This window comes from Ambystoma mexicanum, chromosome 9 (genome assembly GCF_040938575.1).
Source record: "Ambystoma mexicanum isolate Mex_15411 chromosome 9, UKY_AmexF1_1, whole genome shotgun sequence".
NCBI lineage: Eukaryota > Metazoa > Chordata > Amphibia > Caudata > Ambystomatidae > Ambystoma > Ambystoma mexicanum.
In genome coordinates this window covers 1,282,148,871-1,282,173,243 of record NC_090931.1, presented here as the reverse complement: position 1 = coordinate 1,282,173,243, position 24,373 = coordinate 1,282,148,871, and the positions used below count along the sequence as shown (strand labels likewise).

Here is a 24,373-nt window from a genome sequence, read left to right as displayed (position 1 = left end):
AGGTGCCTGCATCCACAAGAAAAGTTAAACCTGCTTGTAGAAGGCAGTCAAGTGCAGGCAATGATTGGTTAAGTAAACATATTGTAAACCAGTCTTGACCTGGGATCCAAAAGATACTGGCAATTAAGTGGAACGCGAGCATTATATAAACTACCAATGATGTCTTATGGGGCATACTGATAATTGGCCACCATGTGCCAGCTGGGAAGAATAGAAACGGGCAATGTTCTGCTTAGTAGCCATAAGGTAAATTGACAACTGTACATAATGTAAACCTATAGTGGTGTATTGGGGTAGCTAGGTTCAGATATAAATAAGTATATGTGGTAAATCCCCTCAGAACCTGCGAGCCATCCCCTTCAAGAGGTTTTTGTTTCAAATCCTTTCATTGTGTGGCGCCACTCATGGGAAATTCAGAGGAGGGACCGTGGGAATTCAGATTGAGGCTGTGTGCGGGATACACAAAACACCTGTGAGCAACGGGAGGGTGGAGGAGAGGCAGACGAGTGATGTTCAAGTTGGGAGAAGAAAAAAAAATAAAAAATCAATCAATCAGGAAACGCTGGCCTATGTCCAAGATAGAAGTTGTAAGCAGCTGCAAGGGCAGAAGCAACATCACCATGAGAAGCACTGCGATGTGGAGCTACCCAACTAAGCAAATGAGAGAGGCGGGAAGGCAAGACTAGTCCTTATATGAGCCATGTAAGTGAGCCTGCGATGGGGAAAAAGGTGTTGCCATCTGTGGAGTAGTACCGCTTAAAGGAGTCAGACAGAGGTCAGTTGCAGCAAAGAATGCACCCGCACAGCCAATCTGGAATGAGGGCCAGAGCAGGGGACAGAATCAGGAAGACTAGAAGCAGAGTCAGAGCGCGAATGGTCAGGAGGAATTGTGATGGCGGCAAAACTAACAGAACTGATCCAGATGCATAGGAGCAGTGACACAGGGAACCAGCCTTCAGGGAAGTGTCTGCATTCTTCGTAGCAAAGATCGAGAAAATCTGCAGCATATAAATTGAAGTCTGCATTCCAAATTCATCCAAGGAAGCAGCTGTATGGAGAAACAGTCCAACACTACACAGTGAACTTAAAGTCTGCATTACAAAATCCCACTGAGAACAAGGTTGTGTTGAGAAATTGTGAAATAAAGAATCAGTGCATTGTGGAAACAAAAAGGTATGATTTTTTTGTAAAACCTGGGAAGAATCTAGCAAGGTCATTGCTACCTCCTTGGGGAAAGTCTCTCCTCATGCGACCAGGGAAAGGCAGAAGCTACGCAATACAGACCCTGGGGCTGTCTGGGGGAGGGCCATATGAGGGGAGAGGACCCTCATGGAAGTGAAGTGGATTCGCTAGATGGAACATGGTATACCCCCCACCCCTTCTCCTATGAGCCTGACAACACCCCTGTAACTCCCCAATCCTCCATGACATAATGTTAGTCAAGAACATCCATGACTAATAGCAAAGTTCCGTCATATCCTTATAAGAAAACCTCAGACAAAACAAAGGTGGTGGAGGACTAGAGCAATGAAGATTACAGAGGCAGAGGAGCAAGATATGCGCTCTCGTTGTTGGGAGAATTCAATAGGTTCTGGGACATTCAAAAGGACTAAGCATCAGGAAAGATGGAGTCGTCACTACTCTAGAGTCGAGAAACCTGATGGAAGCAAGCTGCAGTGTAGAATGAGTTAGCTCCTGGAAGCACCGCCAGAAGAAGCTCTGAAGTGGGAAGTTCACCATGTGAATGCCATGAGCGGACAAAGCTGCTGAGGGAAGTCGAAGATCACGGGAACCGGAGAGCCGACAAGAAGCCCGTCAGATAAGGGAGCAAACTGCTGGTTGAGAAACAAAAACCACGAAGGACACAGAAGCTGCAGAGTAAAGCCGGTGAGCCCATAGAGGGAAGTTGGACGCCGGGGCTCTTTGTGGCATATATCGTGTGCCGTTAAAAAAAAAAAAAAATCATGAACTGGGTGAGCCCGACAGGGGAGCTGGGAAGACCGAGACATTTGTTGAGAGAAACAAAAGGCAGATGAGAACTGGTCGAGGACCCAATGTATAAAAAGGAAGCAAACATCAAATTGTGGAACTGTTCAACAATGAGAAAGAAGGGAAGTCTGTTCATCGAAAGAAAGCCCTGGCAGGGGAGTATACCAGGCATACGGATCGAGAATCTGGGACCCGCACCCAATTGTGTTAATACAAATCATTGAAAGCATAATAGGAGAGCGTACCAGACTTCGACTGACAGACTCACTCTCACATTTGTTGCATTTTCTGGAGTGTGTGGAGATCCAGAGGAATGGAGTCAATCCTCCTCCCTAATCCCCCCCCCGGAACAGACATTGTGACCAGTGAATAATTTCCTCCTGGTGTTATCAAAGAGCCAAGAGAAGTGGAGCTGCTTCTCGGAATTATGGAACTGTAAGAATCTGCGAAAGCTCAAAAAGGAAGAGTCAAACCCATTGAGATTGTGAATTGCAGAAAGCAAGGGAAGACCCATACCTCTTGAGTGTGAATTTTACAATACCTGAAGGAACTCAGGGGAAGGGAAGCCCCACTCCTGAGTGTGTGGAACTTTTTTTCTGCACCTTCTTTGGAGCTTGATGTTGGAACTTTGGAAAACAGCTGCGAGTAACCAGCTGAGAGACATTTCCCTTTTCACTTTATATGGAGTTTAGCATGCAAGGGTCAGGTTAGGATTTGGACAGGACAGAACTTTACTTTGGACATTCTGACACAAACACCATTTCGTTTTGTTGAGGCAGGGAAACGTCAGGGGGGGTGGAATAGTATTTTCTCCAAACCCCCTTTTTCTTTGGTTAATAAAAGTCTTTACCAACTGCTATGACACGACTGTGTCTGCATCTTACTCCTGGTTCCTTACAGACCTCTGAGGCTGGGAAGACAAAGTGAACCATGATTGCAAACAGGAAACTAAAGTCCAAGCTTACACACCCTCCGTCAAAGTGACAGAGTAACAGTGTTTTGCTGAAGTGAATTCAAAATTCATTGAGTAAACTAAAGAAGAGATTGAGAATAAATTACATGGTCCTTTGAAAATTGAAGCTCAAATTCCCAGCAGTATCAAAGAATGATTCAGGGGAAAGACTGTACTGGATGGGCATCAACAACAGCTTGAGCCAGCTATTGAGCTCAAGACTGATCAACCGAGCCAATGGCTAAGAAAACATCCAGAATTCAGACTACCCGACATTGTGTTTAATATAAAATGAAAACTGTGTCTGATCTAACTTTTTTTTAAAAGAAATGTGGTACATCAGACATAGGAGACGGACAAGAGGACCTGTTCGATTCAGATGCTTTATTAAAGTAAACCTCCTCCAGTCCCAATCTCTATGATGGATTCCCTATGCTAGAAAACAACGGGTGGACGTCAGGAAGTCTCAAATAAACTCCGTCCTCTGTCCAAATCTATGCTAACCTACTATTTTCCCTACCACTATGAAAAGAAATGAATGGAATCGAAGCTCCAGCTTAATATAGGGTTACTCCCCATTTTGTGGTGGCTGGTTCTCGGTCCCCCGTCCCCGTCCCCCACCAAAGAGGTCTCATGCTCCCTTTCAGCTCTTGCTTTCGTCAAGTGCTTCCAACAAAAACAAAATGTCTCAACTGTTCTTTTCATTCAGATAATGGCCACGTCAGGTAGTCTAGTCTAAAATATCTGGCTCATGTCTCTTCCTGTGATGTGTCTTCTTGACCTGGATAGGCTTGTATTCACAACAAAAAGTGTTGTTCCTCCTGGGTGGTTTACAGTCTGTGCCTCGTGAAGGTTCAGGTCTGTTCTGCTCCGTTTGATTTCTCCATTTTTTTCACCCACTCATGGGGTAGTCTGTTTCGCAGCCACAGCGAGCTACAGGTCTGCTTAGTCCTCCTATGGTTCTTTCTTTTCTCTCCCCTCCTGCACTATTGGTATTCTCAACCAAGCGTGGGTTACGGGCCTGCTCAGCCTGGTTTGGTCTATTGCTTCCTCTCCTGGGGTATTCAGGTCATTAGTCATGTGTGGGCTATGAGCCTGCTCAGCCTGGTTTTGTTTCTCAGTTCTCTCACCCCCTCCTGGGGAATCCGTATTTTCAACCCAGCGTGAGATTGGTTGTGGCCTCAGCACCCTCCAGATGCACCTCACATGCTGCCACATACCTTCTCTATGGCGACGCAGATCTGTAATGGAGGCAGTCTCTCTGGCCCATGCGGATCTGTGACTGACTTTGCTCTGGTCTGCACGGTCAGCTGTTCCGCATTGCTTCGCCCTTCTCTGGGCATCGGCAGGCCAAGATGCCAGTAGGTCTGAATTACTTCCGTTCTGGTTACTTCCTCAGTAGTCCCTGGCTCGTTGGGTATTCCTCCTTTGTTGAGGCAGCAGTGCTCCTTGGGCTGCCTCAGTCTCCACCCACCACGCAGACTGCATGTCTTGCATCTCCTCCTGCAAGGGAGCAACTCTCCTCCGCACAGGCTGGCGTTTCTCACTCTACGGCTGTTTCCCACATTCGCCCTTGGTGTCCTGCTGCATTTAGGTACCTCAGTGGAATATAAGGGATGATTCCATTGGTGTTGGTCTTTATCAAGAAAGCAGTAACAAATCCATGTTAGAAACCAGGCCATCCACTTTAAAAAGGTCCTGTACCCCAATTGCCATATTCAATTGTCATAACCAGCAAACATTGGGGAGTTTGAAGTGAAGGGAGGTAGAATATAATCCTTACTTGGGTATTCCAAGAAGGATGCGTCACTCCCAGTGGGATCCCACTTGTTCTGACCCCTAGAGATGGTAGTGCTTAGTGAGCTCATCTCCCTAGCTCCAAAGGGGGTGGCTCCCCTTTGGGGAGAAGGGACAAATTTCCTGCATTCGTCACAGAAACCATCTCAAAACAATGAGCGGCACAAGTAGGCTTCAGACCCATCAGGGGAACGGAAACAGCATTACTATCGATATGGGGCAACCTAAAACCCAATGCAGACCCTATCAAATCAGCACTAATACCACTTGATCTATCAGCCGCCTTCGACACAGTCCGCCACAAAACATTCATCAAAAGACTCAAAGACCTACGAATCGTCAACACTGCGCTACTCTGGCCAAAATCCTTAACGAAAGAAAGAACGGAAACTACTTGGATTACACCATTCGAGTTACCACCCCTCAAAATGACGGGGAGTCCTACAAGGCTCATAACTACTATTCAACATCTACAGGACCCTCCCTGACCCCACATTAACCTCATCAAAAGACAAGGCCTCACCCATTACAACTAAGCAGACAAAACACATCTAAATAAAATAATTTAAAAAGAAATCAACGCTAGTGAAGAACAAAACCCAATCCTTACCAACTGCCTCACAGAAATAAACTATTGAATGAGTACCAACAGTCAACACGCACAAAACAGAAATCGGGATCGTGCCCAACGACCCATCGAACCATCACCACATTCTAAGGCCTACCGAATTGGGAAACCCAGCAGAACCATCCAAAGTGGTCATAAATCTTGTAATATTAATGGACAATGAACTAACCCTTGAACCGCAAGTGAACGTAGTAGTAACAAAATGTTTCTTCGGCCTACACACTATTAAGTGGATACTCCCATTCTTCACCTTACCGCACAGAACACTCGCCATTATTTCTCTAGTCAAGAATAGACTATGCTAACCGCATCTATCTCAGAATGCCAGAATACCTTATGAAAATACTACAACTACAGAACGCAGCCGCAAGGCTTCTCCTCAGACTCAAGACGACATCACACTGGCACGGAGAACACTACATTGGCTAACGGTCAAAAAATTGATTTTCTTCAAAATGCTCTGCATTACACAGAGAAACCATGACCAAGGAGCAGAATTCATGCAAGGAAAAAATCTCCATCTACAAACCAAAACTAACATTAAGGTCCAGCAACAACGTTCGCCTCAAAACGAAACAATACTCGGTGTAAATTCAGTGGATCAGTATTCTCCTACATAGCGGTTGTTAAGAAAGATTCCCCTTTACTGCACCTTTCCTTCCATTTCTATGGACCCCCAAACCTTTGGCTTTTATTTTTGAATCTGACCTTCTCTTATGACAGTGCACTGAAGCCTTAAGCTTCACTACACTGGCCTTTGCTGATGTGTTATGGGGAAACTGGCATGTTCTTCAGGCTGTCAATACTGGGAAAGAAGGTTTCCCTTAGTCTAGTTACTTCGTTTCTACTTTCGGTATCACCTGAGGTAACTTATCACTGTACAAAGCATCTTACAATGCAGTAAAATGGGTTACACTTTTTGTTTTGCCCTAGACTAACACTCAGAGGATTTATGGTTACTCTAGGTGTGCTCAATGAACAAACTGGCTGCAGCAGCAACCTTTTCCAAATTTTTTGTTTAATTCGTTTTTGCTTTACCGCGTTTCAAACATTGCCATGCCACAAGGTTTTTTTGCTGGTCTTTGGCCATCTTTAAGCCTTCTTCCTGGCCTAAGAGGTCAGGAAAAATCCTTATATTGACTTCCAATGCCCAGGAAAGCAGGCACTTTTGGCGGCTACTGGAGGGCTATGTGTGCTGCCAGGAAGTGGGCTGGACTGTCTGGTCCCAATCCACAAACTGATGAGTGGGTCTAGTGCTATGCATGAATGTTCCGCCAGTGGTCCTGCTTGGACCAATGCTGGGGTGTGTGTGGGTCAATCTACTATTGGCTAGTGGGGGCTGCTGCTCTTATCTGGCTTTTAGGATAAGACGGCCCCTGCACCCAATCTTGAGAGATCCTGGAAGAAAAGGAAAGAGCCAAGACTCCTGTCCAGCGACAGGACTTGCAAGGAGACCGTGGACCCGCCGGAAGAAGGCTTAGCGACCAACTTCTGCTGCCCTGGTAGAGCCCTGTTCTATAGAATATCTCGAGCAGTCCTGCAAAGGAGCTGCGACCCCTGGAGCGGAGGGATCATCCATTTCCAATGTCAGCTACCCATACTGTCACCCATGCAATCATACCAGACACACTGACTTGTACCCATACTTCCCTTAACCCACCCCCTCCCTAAAACCTCCTTAGTCATTTCCCCTGAACAAAGAGTTGTCAAGGTGGAAGTCAAAATTGCTGCAGCAAGCTGTGAGCATTACATATAAGCCTTTTCTCCACAACACCTCAAGATTCTGCACTGGGTATAGCTTGCTTTGTCTCTGCCCCTCCCCGTCAACATCCAAGATGACCCAGTTGGGTGTACCCCTTCACAACCTAGTCCATCCCTCAATCAATGTGAATTTTTTTTCAATTTCCCAATTCACCCCATCATTTACCCTACCCCCATTTCACCGTTTCTGCCCGTTCCCAAGTTGTTCATTTCCCCAAATCTATGCATTCCCAATACATTCCTTCCCCAATTCTGTCCATACCTCAATTCGCTTTATTTCCCTATTCCTTGCATCCCCCAGCTCTTTATATGCCCCACTTCTTTATCACTCAATGCTTTTCTTTCGCCAACTCTTCCCCTCGCTGACACTTTCCAAACTCTAGGTCTTATCTTCCCCAATTCTTTCCTGACCCCAAATCTACAGTCTTCCTTCCATGCCCCACTTCTTTCGTTCCCATATTCCTTCCCTTACACCAACCATCATTCCCCAGGGGACTTCCAAGCCCCCTACACCTCACATTTACTGGGGCTCTCCCCAGAGTCTGGTACTCCTGGGTGCCGTCCTTTTCTAAGGTGTGTCCGCAGACAGCGGCGTGATGGCCTACGTTTCATCCTTATTCCAATACGGCTCCATGCTGGGAGGGTCCCTCATCTGTGGACGGTGGCGTGCTGTATTATGGAGGGTAACCTGGCCCTCGACGGAAGGTGTCTCAAGTTCTGTTACAAACTTAGCTCCTTACCAGTAGGGCCCTCAGCCTGCAGATGGTGGCGTGATGAACTACAAGGGGGACCCCCTGTCCCAGGCCCACAGCCAAATGTAGGCTGTTGTAGTGGACAGGTGTTCCTTATCCGCCCCTAAAGTAACCAGGCCTTTTCAATGTGATTAGATGGTGTTTGGTGGACCATGCCCATGCTTTACAAATGTGTTCCCATTTCAGGTTCACTTCCTCCCCCTTACTCTATCCTTATGTGGGAGTACACCCCAACTTCAATTGTCTGGGCATTAATGTGGACCCTAGAAGCAATTGCCCATCTTACAGTGTTCCACCCCTACTAATGATAATTACTAACCATTCCCCTTTCAAAGCTCCGTTTACAGCTATAACTGCTGGTGCGAAATGTAAAAGTGAAGTCGCAATTCTTTTTTATTTTTTGACAACAGGGTGGACGTTTGTGTTGAAGATCTGGGATACACTGCTTAGACAAGGTGTGTGCTCCTTGGCTAACAATTTACACTCCCTCCTCTTGCCTGCAACTGGGAGTTCTCAGAGCCTGGCCTGTTTGCACATAATCCTGACAAAACGGGAAAAATTCTGACTACGGTTGATAGGCCTCTTTCAGATATAGTTGCCTTGGGCTTAATAATTTACTCCTACAGCCACTCCGCCGACCTGTCCCGAACAACCCTGCTCCCGGTGACATCCGCAATGTAATTTGTTATGATACGTGGGATGCTCCCTCTACTGCACCTGCACGCTTGGGTATTACTGCCTCTGCATGTCACCTTTATCTTGCATTGACCCTGGTATGTGTACCACTATTATTTCGCTCAGAACCGGCTCCCAACTAGGTCGCCTTTTCGTGCTGTCTAACGGACCCCCCCACCCTCCGGACAGCATTCACCATCTGCCACTGCGCTACCCGATATGATTTCACATCCAATTGCCATCCCCCTTTTTCTTGTTCCCATCTCGGACACTCCACTGAAATAGCCATAGTAAATAGTTCCTTCTATATTTTATAAAGTAATACGCCCCAACCGGCCTTTTTTGCTCGACATCGCAGACCAATGACCTGGCGGTGTCATCATTCGCACACCCCACCCCAGTCAATTGTGATATCCCAATGTGTCCCCACCTCCTAGACACCCCCCTGCCCTTATGCGTCATCCTCCATAACAATTTGTTTTCTTTCCCACCCCCTTTTACTTCCCAACCAAGTTATCTTGCCAATGTATTAATTATTTATTCTCCAACGTTAGCGCCCTCAAGTCATTACCCCCGCACCCCCCAAGTAAAATGTTGCGTTTGTTACTTTGTTATTTCTGCTTATGTTCTAATGTGGTTCCAGAATCCAACAGGGTTCTGGAACCAGTGTTCAGTTGGAGCTGGGTGACTGTTGCTCTCACCATACTATTAAATAAATACTTAGTTCTTCTACTTGCGGTGTCCGTGTTTATGAACTTATCAGTGCCGACGAAGATAACAAGACCGAAGAACGAACAGGAGGTTAGCTGTCGGCTGCCCCGAGGCTGTGGCGGAAGATTCAGAGCCCTGCCGGCATTAAACGAGTGCAGCAGCAGAGTGACAGGCACCGCAGCAGGAGAATATCAGGTCAGAGGGAACAAGTGCCACGTAAAGTGAAGGGGGTGGAGCCAGTGCCCCATAATATCAGCCCCATGCGTGCGCATCCCGGCATTGTTGTGCAGGTCAAGCGCGCGCTTTGCATCAGTAGCAGCCACGACGTGTGTTCAGATACGCAACCTGTTACAGAACCTACGTTGCCAAGCAACTGACAATAGAAGCGCTGCTGGCACGGCAAAGCAGAAAGGAGGAAAGGGTACAGTTCAGTGGAATTTATGTGCAGGATTATCCAACCAGGTAATTACGCTAATGCTACTGTAGTGGCCACATTAATGAAGGAATCTGAATAGAGAGGCAACCAAGCGGCCTATTTAGACTGTACTGTGTCACATTACTTGCCTTCAAATGAAAGGCTTGTGTAAAGACATTGTATTGAACACTGGCAGAGTGTGAGACAGGTGGCACAGTATCCATAATGGCAGCAGCTATCTCAACTCCACCTCCATTTTTGGCAAAACCTGCGCTCCACCCAAGATGTTTGAGACATACCTGGTGGCTATGGGTGGTGACAGATTCAGTCCATCAAGGAAACAGGCACTCTTACTCCACAATATAGGCCCGGAATGGTGCTGTGTATTTGATGGCCTCCCAAATCTACTGGAAGTAGGGGCAGGAGATTTGGATGCATTTTCTATGGCCATAAAGAAGATTGAAGATCATTTTGAGCCAAAGAAAGATTTTACTTTTGAAAGGCATACATTTTTTCAGAGGAGTCAAGAATCAGCTGAGTATGTAGAGACTTATGTGGCTACGCTGAGGACACCGAGCAATATCTGTGACGTTGGGGACATAACTAAATCTTTAATCAGGTGCACCAACAATCCTAGGGTCCAGGAGAAGCTGCTAACAAAAGACATGACCTTGGAGCAAGCGGTGGAACTTGTGAGAAGTATGGAACAAACCATCCAGTACATTTAGGAGTAGAGAAACATGGAGGACAAGAAGTATGTGCAATAGCTCAAAAGAGAAGACCACCTGGGCCTAAGAAAGAATGGTGGGGACATAAGTGCATCAGATGTGGAAACCCGAGACATCCGGCGAGCAGTACATTCTGTCTTGCAAGAAACATAGAGTGTTTTAAGGGCAGGCAGACAGGTCACTTTGCATGTGTGTGCAAAGAAGCAACTATTAACATGGTGGAGCAGAGAGAGCAATGGTGGTCAGTCAGGTTCTTCAACACCAGGTTCGTCAATCATCTCCAGTCAGGAGGGCAGGCCACAACACATCTTTGAAATCTCTCTGCTGTCAGAGGGAACAAGTGGCCCAGTGGACGATTTCCTGATAGACGGGTACAAGTTGTCTATGAAGGTGGATTCTGCATCACCTTCGACAATTGTGTCAGAAGACACCCTCAAACGAACTTTTCACAAAAATGTGAGAGATCAATCCCCGGCACAAGTACAGCTGTGCCGCTATGGAGAGGAGAGAGTGTGATAGACCTGGTGGGGAGATTCCAAGGACATGTGAGTTACAAGGGCAGAGAATGTCCAGCCAACATTCTGGTGGTAAGGAAAGGCGATTCGCTACTAGGATGTGAGGAGCAAGGGAGCCTGTGGGTGAGGATTCAGGCTACCGCACGACACCCAGATGTATAACTGAAGTGAACGATAAATGGGCTTTGGAATTTCCGGAGGTATTTTCAGAGATTCTTGGGAAATTGAGAGACTTTGAACATGACATCCAGCTGAAATCTAATGCTTGTCCCGTAGTTCACAAAGCGAGACACGTTCCATATAAATGAGCCAGCAACTACACGAAGGGTTAAGTAACCTTTTACGAAATGGTGCGATAGAGCAGATCCAAGGGACAGAATGGTTGTCTCCGGTGGTTTTGGTGGCGAAGAGCAATGGCAGGATGAGACTATGTGTGGATCTCAGATCTCAACAAAAACATTTTTGGGAGAAGACACCCTCTGCCAAATCATTTCGGAGGCTCTAGTCGTTTTGGGAGACTCCAGTTGGTTTTCTGTCATTGACCTATCGGTGGCTTAACCAGGTGCCCTTATCCAAGGAGAGTCAGGACGTTACTGCTTTCATCACACCAGAAGGAACATTTAAATACCTGCAGAATGCCTTTTGACTTGACATCTGCTGCTGCTGTATTTCAACGGGTGATGGAGAAAGTATTGGAGGGCATGGGGAATGTGATAGCGTTTCAAGATGATATACTGGTCTGAGTGAAGTGCAGCATGATGATATCTTGAAGTCTGTGTTGGGAAGATTGGAAGGAACTTGTTTGAAAGTGCAGAAGAACAAGTGTAGGCTAGGAGTATGTGAGGTGGAATATCTAGGTCACAAGATATCGGGACACGGTATCACGCCCAAACTAGAGTATTTGCAAAGATCATGCTCAACAGGATAAGGATCAGTTATGGTCCTTTATGGGGATGGCTGAGTTTTATCACAAGTTTGTGAATGATTTTGCCACTATTTCAGGTCCCTTGAGAGAGTTGCTAAGAAGGGCGCTGGGTTTGTGTGGTTAGAAGAATGTCAGGATGCTTTCGAAAGAATTAAAGAAGGTATTGGTGGTGCGCCTTTCCTTTGGGTGTGAGCGGCAGGAAAACCGTCATGTTGGTGGATGCAAGCTTGTTAGGGCTAGGAGCTTCACTTTAGAAAATGGATGCGGGGAAGGAAGAACATGTTATTGTCTTTGCTTCAAGACCTTTGAGGGGTGCTGAGAACTACCCAGTGAGAGAGGGAGGACCTAGCCGTATATTGGGCGGTGTTGCATTTCCCAAAAATGTTTTGAGGTCAGGTTTTTATGATTAGAACAGATCATAGGCCATTGGTGCAAATTATGGCTAGTGAAGGTTGGATGAAAGGTTCTCCCAGGATATCAAGGTGGATGATGGGATTTCAGGGATACAATTTTCAGATGTGTTATGTGCCAGGCAGGGAGAACGTAGTTGCAGACTGCTTGTTACGGCTGCCTGTGGAGGAGATGGGGCAGTAAAGGAGGATTAAATGATTATTGCAAGTATTAAACTTGGAGCGGAGGAAAAAAGAATGGGTGGCGCAGAGAGAGAGGATGTGGTGCTAAACAGGGTGAAGGAATCGACAGTAAGGGGGTGGCCCAGGAAAGATGAGATTGAGAAAAGGTTTGATCGTTTTCACGAGGTTAAGGAAGTGGTCAAGTCAAAGAAGGATCAAATTCCGATCAGGCTTAAAGACTTTTATTGTGGTTAAGTTGCATGTGTTGTGTTTGTTACTTTGTTATTTCTGCTTATGTTCTAATGTGGTTCCAGTATCAAGCAGGTTTCTGGAACCAGTGTTCAGTTGGAGCTGGGCCGGGCTGAGTGCCTGTTGCTCTCCCCGTATTATTAAATAAATACTTAGTTCTTATACTTGCGGTGTCCGTGTCTATGAACTCATCATAAAACATCCCTGTTCTTCTAATAAACATGCTCAATTCTTTGGTGCATACTTATTGTGCCACATCACTTTCACAGTGTTAAATGTTGTATACCACTACCCACCCACCCTGAATTCCAACCAGATCACCAACTCCCCCGTCTGAAAACATCCTGTGGGAAAGGTACCCAGCTGGGCCAATTGAAACCCTGGTCAAACGGTGACGCTCCGCAAGCCTGCATTTCCTTTCATCTGAGTATGCTAAATGTGCTCAGTACAATTAGCCTCCCTTATTAATCCCGAGAACACTTTGGATGCACCTTGAGTAGCTTCAACGGCCTCCCAAGTGGTTTACATGCAGAGTTTTTAACACTCCTAGGTAGATATAATTAACTCAGGACTGTGCCATGATGCAGTGACCACATATAAACGCTCTCTCTAGTCATACGAATTCTTCCTAAAACTTTGCCCTTCTCTAGGCCCAAACCCACCGACACTAAACCCCAATCAAACCAGAATGACCCGGCGTCCACAAAGGCAAGTACCTCTCGCCATACAAGATATAAGACTCTCGCTTGACGGGTATGGCTAAAGCATTAACTCGGAGGCTCTTAGAGGCCACCGTGGCCATTATTACGATAAAACCTCACTTACATCCTCCTGGAACCCAACACCCGTTGTGCTGGAAAAAACACCTCCATGCATGCATGCAATTCACCACCAAAGCAACATACGTTGCCCAACAAATCGTACTTATGTTCCATAAATACATGACCCCCCGCCATGTGCCTTCAACCACCTAAGAGGTGCCACCCTTAATAAAGGTCGCCAATTCCAACAATAAACTCTGCTCCCCCAAACCTCCTCCCATCATCCCATGTAGGAGCACCAGACTCCCATGCCCAAAGACTAACGGAGATAACAGCTAAACTATGAACCTGGCCATAGCAGAGCAAAACGGACATCGCTGCTCTTTCACTGAAATACAAATAGATTTTTACACAATATAACACGGTTGAGTCAATTTGTCCCTGCTGTCCCGCCCACTTACCCTTGCTATTATGCACTACCTAGGCCCCCTTATCTGCTTCAGGCCCTGTACTACCTTAGCTCCAAGGCAGGAGCCATTTCCGTGTCATGGATCATTTAAGAGACCGTGCTCAGAAAGCAAAGCACACAGAAAGCACCAGTTAGCTGCCCATATCTACCCCTCACTTAAACACTTCATACAAAGCAGCTCCAAAACACATTACTACCAGATGCTCATATTTAACACAACAACAGATGGTTTGTAGAATGTTAAGTTTTCCTCACACCATATCTAAAGCTTGTATTTGTCCAACACTAAAATACAAAACAGATTGCGTTAAAGGTAAAGTCATGAAAGTGCATATCCAAGCCTCAAATGCCATGTAACCTACTACTGAAGAGCATTCTGGAATTTGTAGTCACCCATTCAATATGGAGAATAATGCCACACGTGTCCAATGTAGTTTAACATAATTCTATAACCATTCATAACTTGTGCGACTACCCCACTGTGGCATATGTACTTTACAGTGAAAACAGAGTACAGTTCAAAGCCAAACAAGAGGGTGAGGGGGAAACCATGAGCAGACAAGCAAAATACACATGTCCTGGATGTGGCCAGACGCTGCAATCCTGCAGATGTTATTTTCCTTTTTGTGTGGGCCGCTTTTTCTTTTTTAAAAAGAAAATGTTTTACTATGGCGCCAGAGGTTCCCCACCTAGCGATGCGAGGGAACCGTGCCGTCTCATTGTTTAACCACCTCATTTAGCAGCAGGAACGGGAAAGCTGTATGATCCACAAGAAGATACAAAACAACCTCTCCGTGACAGCCACGCAACCTGCTCAGCTGACATGGAGACACTGTTTCTGTTCTGCTTCTTCTTTCCACTCCTGTAACCGGGTAACCCGCCAAACAGTATTAGCCCACTCACCCATCCAGTGAAGGATCAGGGGGTACCTTGATGAGTTTCCCCTTCTCGTTAAATCTGCTATTTAAAATAAAGCCTCACTCCGCTGGGCTCCCGCGCCATTCGCAGAATGGCCCCTGGCGGGGGCCCTCCTTAGTGCCGACACCCTCATTGGGCATGGCAGGGCGGGGGGGGGCAGCTACAGCCACCTTGCCTAGCAACGCCCCGAAGGGGTGACATCACTGAGGTGCAACGAGGTCGGCGTCAGCCGAGAGTCCTATAAAAGGGGACCCAGCAAATCTGAAGGACGCTTTGGAGGGGGTGGGCTGCACATAGCTGAGAGGGAGGGCAGAATCGCGAGGGGGGTGGGAACGGCAGGTCGGGTTGAAGAAGGATACAATATGCTAGGACATCAAACAAATGCCCTGGCTGGGCTAAATACGCCCCTTCCCCCACTTGGGGAGGGGGGCCTCCGATCCGGAACCACACGGTCAAGGGAAGGCCTTTTTTCCAACACACCACTGGTAAGACAGTTGGCCCTCCTGCAATGGTGCACAGACAATGGAGCAGCAACGGACAAGGAACGCCATCCCGCAAGGGTGTCGGTCGGGGACAGCAATCCGCAGCACAAATCATCACGCTGCCGGGAGAGTCCGGAGGGCCAGAATGTCTGTTTGAGAATGGAGCGAATGGGGAAAAGAGCAGGTCTGACGATAATGAGGGGGTTGGTGCAGCACAGGCGACCAGGTGCCTGAGGGGGAACTCACTGCTGCCGGTTGCCCGCAGTGAGTCATGGCAGAGGCACTGGTCGCAGTGACAGGTATCTCTCAGACATGCCCAGCGGATGTTACAAGGTGTTCCCTTTAGAAAGTACTGGCGGACTACAAGGGAATTGTACAGCCATCAGCTTATAATGAACGGCGCCCAGGAGTATTAGGCTCAGGGGAGGCCCTGATAAAAGGGGAGGGATAGGGGGCTTGGAAGACCTTCCATCTCCAAACAGGGGTGGGGGAAAAAGGGGAAGTGCATTGATGGGAAAGGAAAAGGAGAGTAACAACAAATACAACTAAGGGAGCTGAAGGTAAGAAAGAATCTTAGAGGAACTGGCTCGGGCAAGGAGGTGGAAAGGTTGGGGGTTAAAACGGGGAGGGGAACCTGGGACGTGGGATCGGCTAAGGGGGGGGTTAGGAGGAGATATGGGGGCAGCTACAAGGGACCGCTTAGGGAGATCACTGAGCAAGGCATTTGGCAGCCGGTGGGTGGAGGCATAAGCAGAGCAGGAGGAGAGCTGAGGAGGACCTTGTTAAGCATGGGTAAAGGGAGTAGGATGGGGTGGGAAGGACTTTGGGCTCCAGGGGGTAGGGTAGCCCTGGGTTTCCACTTAAGGGGGGGAATTCCAGACAGGAAAAGGTATGCTCGCAGGGGGAGCCACAGTGGTAGGAATAGAGAGGCCACCCAAGGGAAGGGGGAAGAAAAGAAAATTTAGGGGAAAAGGGAATCAGGATGAGGGCAAAAGGAGAGGTGGACGATCCTAATGAAAGAAGAACAAGAGAATTGAAAAGGAAATGAAAATGCCCTTAAATAGAATGGGGGAAAAGAAAATTAAAGAAAAATGAAAAAGAAAATGGCCAAAAGGGTAGAGAGGGACGGATAAGGAGGGACGGGTTCCTCAACGGGTCTGCAAGGACCAGAAGGGGTGGGGGGGGTTAGGATGATATTCCTCAGCGCAGAATCCTGAGGCTAGCGGTGAAACGGGACACCTGTCAGTTAACTCCTAACTTTACGAATGTGAATAAAGTTTGCTGTGGCAATTTTACTTCCACTCAGTCAACTGGTCTTTGCCTCTCATTTTGGGCTGCAAGTGGGGTGGGGGGACTCACTGGGAGGAGGGTAGCAGGTAGGAATCAAGGGAAAACAGTGGTATGTGTGGGTGCAGCAGGTGGGCCATGCCCCCACTGAGGTTGTCGGCGCTACGTACACTGCCACTGACCCAGGCCCCGGGCCGCATGAAATGCGGGACGATAGAGGGTCTGGGAGTTTAGGCGCGGGGTGGGGGAAAACGGCGTGAAAGCGTAGGGAGGGGCTTCCGAATGGCGCCACAAGAAACAAAAGCCCAGCTAGGGCAGGTAACAGCACCTGGGAAGGTGCAAATTGTAACAGCAAGGGGTCATGGGGGTAACCCGGCCGCCCACAGGAAGGTACAAAAGGCCGGGGTGGGGGGTATAGGTAAGCCTGGAAAAAGAGGCAGCACAAACCAGGTAAGAGCTCAACTCTCTCGGGTAGGCTCTTAGTACCTGGAGAAGGGGAAGGAAAAACGTTTGCTCTTGCGGGCTCACGCATTTTCCTACCTCTCTAAAAGTCAAACTATCGCGGTGGTTACATTGGTGCCAGAGCAGGAGCGACCCAGAAGTACCAGCTGCGAACGAACGAAGGACATTTTCGCAGTGGTCAAACGGAAGCACGACCGACAGAATTCAGACGAGAAGGATGGCGGAAGGAAGAGCGAAGAGGGCGCGAGATTTCTCAGAATGGGCAAGAAAGGCGGAGAAGGAGTATGGGACACAATGGGTGCTAGAAGTAATGCAGAAGGAGGAAAGAGCAAAGGCAATGTCACCTCTGCTGTTCATAGAGCCCAGCAACAGCGAAGGAGAAGACGAGGTACCGCAAGGACAGAAAAGGGGAAGAGCGGAGTCGAAGAGATCAGAGGAACAGACGGAGGCACCGACCAAGAGAAAGAAAAAAAGGAAGGTACTGTGAATAATAATGTGGGGAATAAAATAGTAAGAATGTTAAGAAAATTGTGTTACGGTTTCGGATAAGTCGCCCAGAACCAATGACAAGAAGAGCAGACGGGGGAAGAAAAGCAGGGAGGAGTGGCAGGGGAGTTCATCAGACGAATCAAGCAGTGATGACGAAGAAAGGGATCACCTAAAGGCTTGGGTTAAATGGAGAGGAGTGGTGAGCAGGTGCAGGGGGGGCAGGGGCAGAACCCAGAGAGGCCCCGGTCCCGGCACCACAGGGGGCACCAGCTGAGCCCAGGGAGGCCCCAGTCCCGGCACCACAGGGGGCACCAGTAGTCTCGGTGCCGCAAGGAGCATCAATTTTACCGACACCACAAGGTGTACCGACAGGGCCAAACATATGGGCAGGGGACACCCCCGGGGGCAGCACCGACGGTGGCAGCAGCAGAAAATGAGGGGCCACTCATGACGAAATATGGCAGGCCAACTATGGGTAAAGACGCACAGGGCAGGTCAATGAAAGCGATATATTTACATTGTTAGATTGTCAAAAGAGGGGGATGAATGTGGCCCTAGAGGACATGAAGGAGGATGAAAAAAGCTTACTATGAAAGGGGGCAGTAGTAAGGAGTTTTGACAATTGGATGTCGGCCTTCACCATAATGTCTACAATTATATTACAAAAATTCCCGGAAGACGGGGTAGCATTAGTTGCATATCAACAGAGGGTGCTGAAGGTCCACGCAGCATTTGGAGGGGATGCATGGCTGGAGTATGACCATGAGTTCAGAAAGGAGATGGACTGCGACGAAGAAAACTTTAACCTCTACATTTTTAACGTGCTAAAAGAGAAATGGGATTCCAAGGAGCGGAGCACAGGGGGACAGCAGAGAAGACAGTACTGGCAGAAGGATTACAAAACAGATTATAGATCGAGTGACAGAAGGTACAAATCCAGCTATGACAGGAATAGAGACCAGAGTTTTCGGAGCAGAAATTACGGGTCACAGAGAGGATGGCAGAACAGCCTGCCCCCCCAACACAGAGTGGGGGGGCAGTGGGAGCACGGGGACAGCACGAGCGGAACCAGGTCAATGCAGGCGCTTTGAAAAGGGGGTACCATGTAGCTGGGGATGGAAGTGCAAATTCAGCCACAAGTGCGAGAGATGCAAAGGTGACCACAGCTGCTCCAAGTGCACAATGGCCGCGGCGCCAAACAGCAGAAGAGATGAGACGCGGAAATAAAAATTGGGGCAGGAAAGGGGCCGTGCCGGTAAAAATCGAGAGGATGGAAAGGTGGCTCCGGAAATACCCCGACCAAGAAGCGGCAGAACAAATCAGGCAAGGTTTTAGAGAAGGTTTTAACATCCCGTTTAACGGGGAGGGAGCACATGACATTCCTAGGAATCTAAAATCGGCAATCGAAAACAGGGAGATAGTGACCAGTAAGATCAGGAAGGAAGTAGAACTAGGGAGGGTAGAGGGCCTGTTCACGGCCTTACCATTCGAAGACTTTTTATGTTCACCACTAGGACTGGTGCCGAAAAAAGACTAAGGGGATTACAGGCTGATACCCCACCTGTCCTACCCACCAGGTGCCTCGGTGAACAACGGCATCGCTCAGAGCGAGGCGACAGTATCATATTAAGGCTTCAAGGAGGCGGTGGAACTGGTAAGAAAGGCAAGGGAAGGGGCATGGATGGCGAAAGCAGACATTAAATAGGCATTTCGCCTGTTGCCAGTCAACAGCAGATCACAAAGATGGTTATGCATGCATTGGGAGGGGGAATACTTCATCGACAAATGCCTCCTGATGGGGTGCGGCATCTCATGCGCATATTTCGAGAGGGTAAGTTCATTCTTACAATGGGCAGTAACACAGGAGATGAGGGAGTCCATGATGGTGCATTACCTGGACGATTTCTTATTCGTCGGCCCCAAAGGGGCGGATCTATGCAGGGCAACCTTGGAGAAATTTGTGGAAATAACGAGCGAGTGGGGTTTTCCTTTGGCGGAAGAGAAAACGATGGGGCCAACGCCTGTTATCCAATTCCTAGGTATAGAAATTGACTCAAACAAGGGGAGGTGTCGGATCCCGGAGGACAAGGTGACGGAACTGCTGAAAACAATAAAGGAACTACAAGGAAGAAACAAAGCAACAGTGAGAGAATTGCAAGAGCTGGCAGGAAAAATGAACTTCGCAGGAAGAGTCATACCGCAGGGGAAGGTGTTCCAGAGAAGTATCAAGCTGAAAACGAGAGGTGCTACCAAAGGGCACCACAGGGTCAGGCTAGGGGGAGGAATCAAGAGAGATCTGGAAGTATGGGCAGAATTTCTGAAAAGCTTCAAGGGGGCGGTAATATGGCGCTCACCGGTGAACGATGAAGGTAAAAGGGTGTTGTTCACTGATGCAGCCGGTGGCTTTGGTTTTGGCGCAATACTGGGAAAAAAATGGTGTGCAGGCAAGTGGCCAAAATCGTGGCAAGTTGCGGAATGGACAAAGAACATAACGCTGCTGGAGCTCTTCCCGATATGGGTCGCGTTATGCGCATGGAGGGAAGAGCTAGGGAACAAGGAGTTGGCAGTATGGTCAGATAACATGGCGGTGGTGCACGTGTTAAACAAAGGAAGTGCGTCATGTATGATAGTATTAGAGTTAATGAGGGCAATCACACTGGAAAGCCTAAAAATGAATACATGCATAAAGGCGAGGCATATCGCTGGGGAAGAAAATGTGGTGGCTGATGCAATCTCTCGCTTTCAGTGGGAGAAATTCAGGGAGCTGAGACCGGACGCCGACAAGGAAAGAACGCCCACGCCACGGAAGGCATGGGTCCCGTTTGAGGCACTAGAAAGGAAAGCACGGTTGGCCTCAAAGTCGACTCAAAAGAAGTGGGAGAAGAACGGAGAAAAGAAAGGGTCATTGACAAGCTGACCAGAAATGCCCTGACATACAAAACAGGTAAGCAATACGAAAAACATGTAAAAGATGTGTTGATGGAAACAGGTGTAGAAAAAGGTGGAAAAAATTTCAGCGGAAAAAATTCGTGAATTTCTTGAAGGGGCATTTACCAAAGGGAAAAAGAAAAGCTGGGCAGCAGCGCACCTGGCGGCGGTGGCATATACCACAAAAGTGGCGGGCATACCGGACCCGACTAACAGCGCTAAGATAAAATACGCTATGAGGGGATGGGCAAAGTTAGAGGGGAAAAAAACAGATAGCAGAAGGCCGGTAAATTCTGGGAAGTTGATAATTCTGCTAAAAGTGCTGCAAGACACGTGCAGCAGCGTGTACGAAACCGTGCTGTTCAGGGCAGCATTTGCGCTAGCATACTATGGAGCATTCAGAATAGGGGAACTGGAGGCAGGAGCGGCCTGGCAAGAAAAGACGTTAGTATGGGTATCAAGGGGATGTCTATAATGCTAAGGAAATCTAAGACAGACCAAATGGGGAAGGGGAGAGCAATAGATCTCAATTGCATCAGAGAAAAGGACCACTGTCCCAGATGCATCACCCAAGAATTCCTGGAGCTGTGACCAGAGGTCGACGGACAGTTATTGATCCATAGGGACGGCAGCGCGCTCAGCAGGTACCAGTTTTAAAACAGGCGGTGGCGAAAGCGGGATGGGATGCGGCCGAATTTGGGAGCAAATGGGGTGAGACGAATTGGGGGATGAAGTCGCAATGTTTTAAGAAATACATAAGGGAGAAACTGATATGACACTTCTGTCCCCCGTTTCTACAGAGGCCGGACCATACAAATCGGCATGGTTAGTGGGGCACACTTTCGTGACCCGGGCAGGCAGGTGGCTGGAAGAGGTGAAGCAAGGACTACATTTCAGGAACACAATTACGTCATGGTGGGGCCTCCCGGGGATGCACTGGGAGGACATCCACGACAGGCTATCGTACCTGATAGGTTTCAGGGACCCCTACCCCCCCCCCCCAAGAGTACCTGGTTATACATCTCAAGGGGGGGGGGCGGGGAGACCTGGTGAGCACAAACAGGGGTAAATTACAAAGGAACATCTGCGAGTCACTGCATAGCATAGCCCACAGCTGGTGGAAAACCGAGATTTTTATGTCAGAGATAATACCAAGAAGGGTCTGGCATGGGGCACAGAAGAGGCACGCAAATGAGATAGCCAGAAAGAAACTAAATAAATCAGTAGAAACGTATTGCAAGAGCACAGGGCTGCATTTCATAAGACATGGCTTACACCGGAACAATCCGGACATGTTTCACCAGGATGGGGTGCACCTTTCAAAGGAAGGGATGGGGGTTTTTTCCAACAACATTTTTAGGCCACTCCAGGAACGGGGTTGTACGCAAGGTGCTTTTGTGGGGGACCTGAGCAGGCGTAAGGAACACCCACTCAGGTGTGTGCCCAGGAACGAAGAATCAGGGAGAACAAGGACTCAGGAGGAGCCTTGGGCAACTTCGGAACTGGACACAATGTGCCCAAAAGCATATGGCAGTGTAATTATTTTGTTGTGTTGTATTTTCTGTAAGAAAATAAAATGCCTACGGCCTACAACTTTTCCATACACATAAGTTGTCTAATTTATTACTTAGGTAGGGATCTGGTAAGAGAAGCAAAGTGAACCCACACTATTCAGCCTATGACCCAGGCCCCGGGCGGCATGAAATGCAGGACGATAGAGGGTCTGGGAGTTTAGGCGCGGGGTGGGGGAAAACGGCGCGAAAGCGTAGGGAGGGGCGTCTGAATGGCGCCACAAGAAACAAAAGCCCAGGATGGCCAGGAAACAGCACCTGGGAAGGTGCGAATTGTAACAGCAAGGGGTCAGGGGGGTAACCCGGCCGCCCCCAGGAAGGAACAAGAGGCCGGGGGGTATAAGTAAGCCTGGAAAAGGAGAGGCGGCACAAACCAAGTAAGAGCTCACCTCTCTCAGGTAGACTCTTAGTACCTGGAGAAGGGGGAAGGAAAAATGTTTGCCACCCAACCCACCCTACAAGAAGAACAGAAGAAGAAGGGGTGCAGGCAGGAGCCAGGACGCCGAGTACTCTCTCGGTACACGGTCCAAAAAAGAAGGAGCGGGCAAAAGTAAGAACGCCGAGTACTCTTTCGGTACACGGTCCAAGACACGTCGTAGGCAGCATATGCCCAGGAACGAAGGCTCAGGGATAACAAGGACTCAGGAGGAGCCTTGGGCAACTTCGGAACTGGACACAATGTGCCCAAAAGCATATGGCAGTGTAATTATTTTGTTGTGTTGTATTTTCTATAAGAAAATAAAATGCCTACGGCCTACAACTTTTCCATACACATAAGTTGTCAGTAATGTATTACTTGGGTAGGGATCTGGTAAGAGAAGCAAAGTGAAACCACACTACTCAGCCTAATAGATACAAATCATATAATGGACGTCGCGTGCATTACTGTCTCCTTCATTACTAATGGCAAATGTTTCAAGGTAACTGCCCATGCTGCTGCAGGTGCTGCCGTTGCCGCTATCGGCACAACTCAACGCTGCGCAAGCCCAGAGGTCCTCCAGTCCAGAGTCCAGGCACAGGGCAATGTATGGAGTCACTCCGCCGCCCGCTCCGTCTACTGGCTGGCTCGGCTTTTCAGAGTTATTTGCACCTCTTGGTGACTGACTTCAAGCTGTGTTGATCGAAACTTTTACTTTTAACCTCCTCTCTGCTGCAGGTGCATGGGCCGGCCGTGTGTGTGTGCCTGCAGCCTGGGCACTGGGACAAACACACGGCCCGTGCAGCCTGCAGCAGAAGAGGGAGTCTGTTGCTGCACACGCCCAGAGCGGCCCTGGCATCGTATTTCTAACGCGAGCACATCTGTTTTCCCCACAGGGGTTCACTGACCTTTCCAGGCGCTCTCGTCTCGCGGCTAGGTCAAACGATCTACAAGCACTGGTGACTGGCCATTGCCGCTGCCCGCTCGTCTCGCGGGCTTATCCTTCCGCTCAGCCAGCAGCAGGCAAACCCTGCACTACTGGACAGCGGGCTGAGAAGCCCATCACGTGATGCGAGCACAGAGGCCACGCACGGGAGGAGCCCTTCCTTAGAAATGCGCAGGCGCGCGCGAGCCCGGGCACAAATGAATTATGTGCACCAGCACAACCAGGCAGCTTGCCACAGCCAGAGTGACTGACAGCGATGAACGAACTACTCGGACCGGCCTGGAAGTTCGCTTTCACCAATACAGTCTAGTCCAGCCCTGGTTTTATTAACGCTGCTTCATCACTTCACTTGGAAAAATAAAAATAAAACGCCTGCTTTCCCTCGCCTTGCTTCTGATTGTGGGGGTTCTTCTTCTTAATTACAGAATAGCGCTTCCCCATCCAATAGGATCAGTGCTGGTCATTGGGCAGGCTCTCGGCGGATCCGAGATCCGGCACCAGATGTGTAGCCGGATCTCGGGATCCGGCCAGAGTCAGCGCCCAAGCCCATGAACCGCGCTGGAAAAAAAGAAAAAGAAAAAAAAAGCGTCCGCGACGGCAGCATTTGCCGTTTACTGTGGCTTTGGCCCTGATGTGTAATGCACAATGCTCACTACATGTACAACTGAAAGGAATCAGTTGTACATGTAGCGAACATTGTGCATTACACACAGCGAGCATCGTGCATTACACACCAGTGCCAAAGCCGCGTAAAAGTCAATGCTACCCTCGCGGGCGTTTTTTTTCCTTTTCCTTTTTTCGCACAACAAAATGAGCCAGGGCTCATCAAGGGGGTCTGGCCTAATTGCAGGGGTCCTGCGGGCCGTTGGGCCACGCCCCCCTGACGAGCCCCGGCTCAATGGGCTAATGGCACCCCTGCCAGGCAACCTTTTGTAGTGATCAACATGTTGATCTCTGCATTTATATTCTATAG

The 24,373-nt window shown here is 48.5% G+C and overlaps 1 protein-coding gene across 1 annotated transcript in view; it reads right to left on the bottom strand.

The window, feature by feature from the left end:
* Positions 1–23,658, bottom strand: part of HACD2 (3-hydroxyacyl-CoA dehydratase 2) — a 223,937-nt gene extending 200,279 nt beyond the window's left edge. The window contains exon 1 of the mRNA XM_069616614.1: positions 23,363–23,658. The gene's annotated coding sequence lies outside the window, so the exon portion shown is untranslated. The remainder of the gene's footprint in view (positions 1–23,362) is intronic.
* Positions 23,659–24,373: the final 715 nt, after the last annotated feature.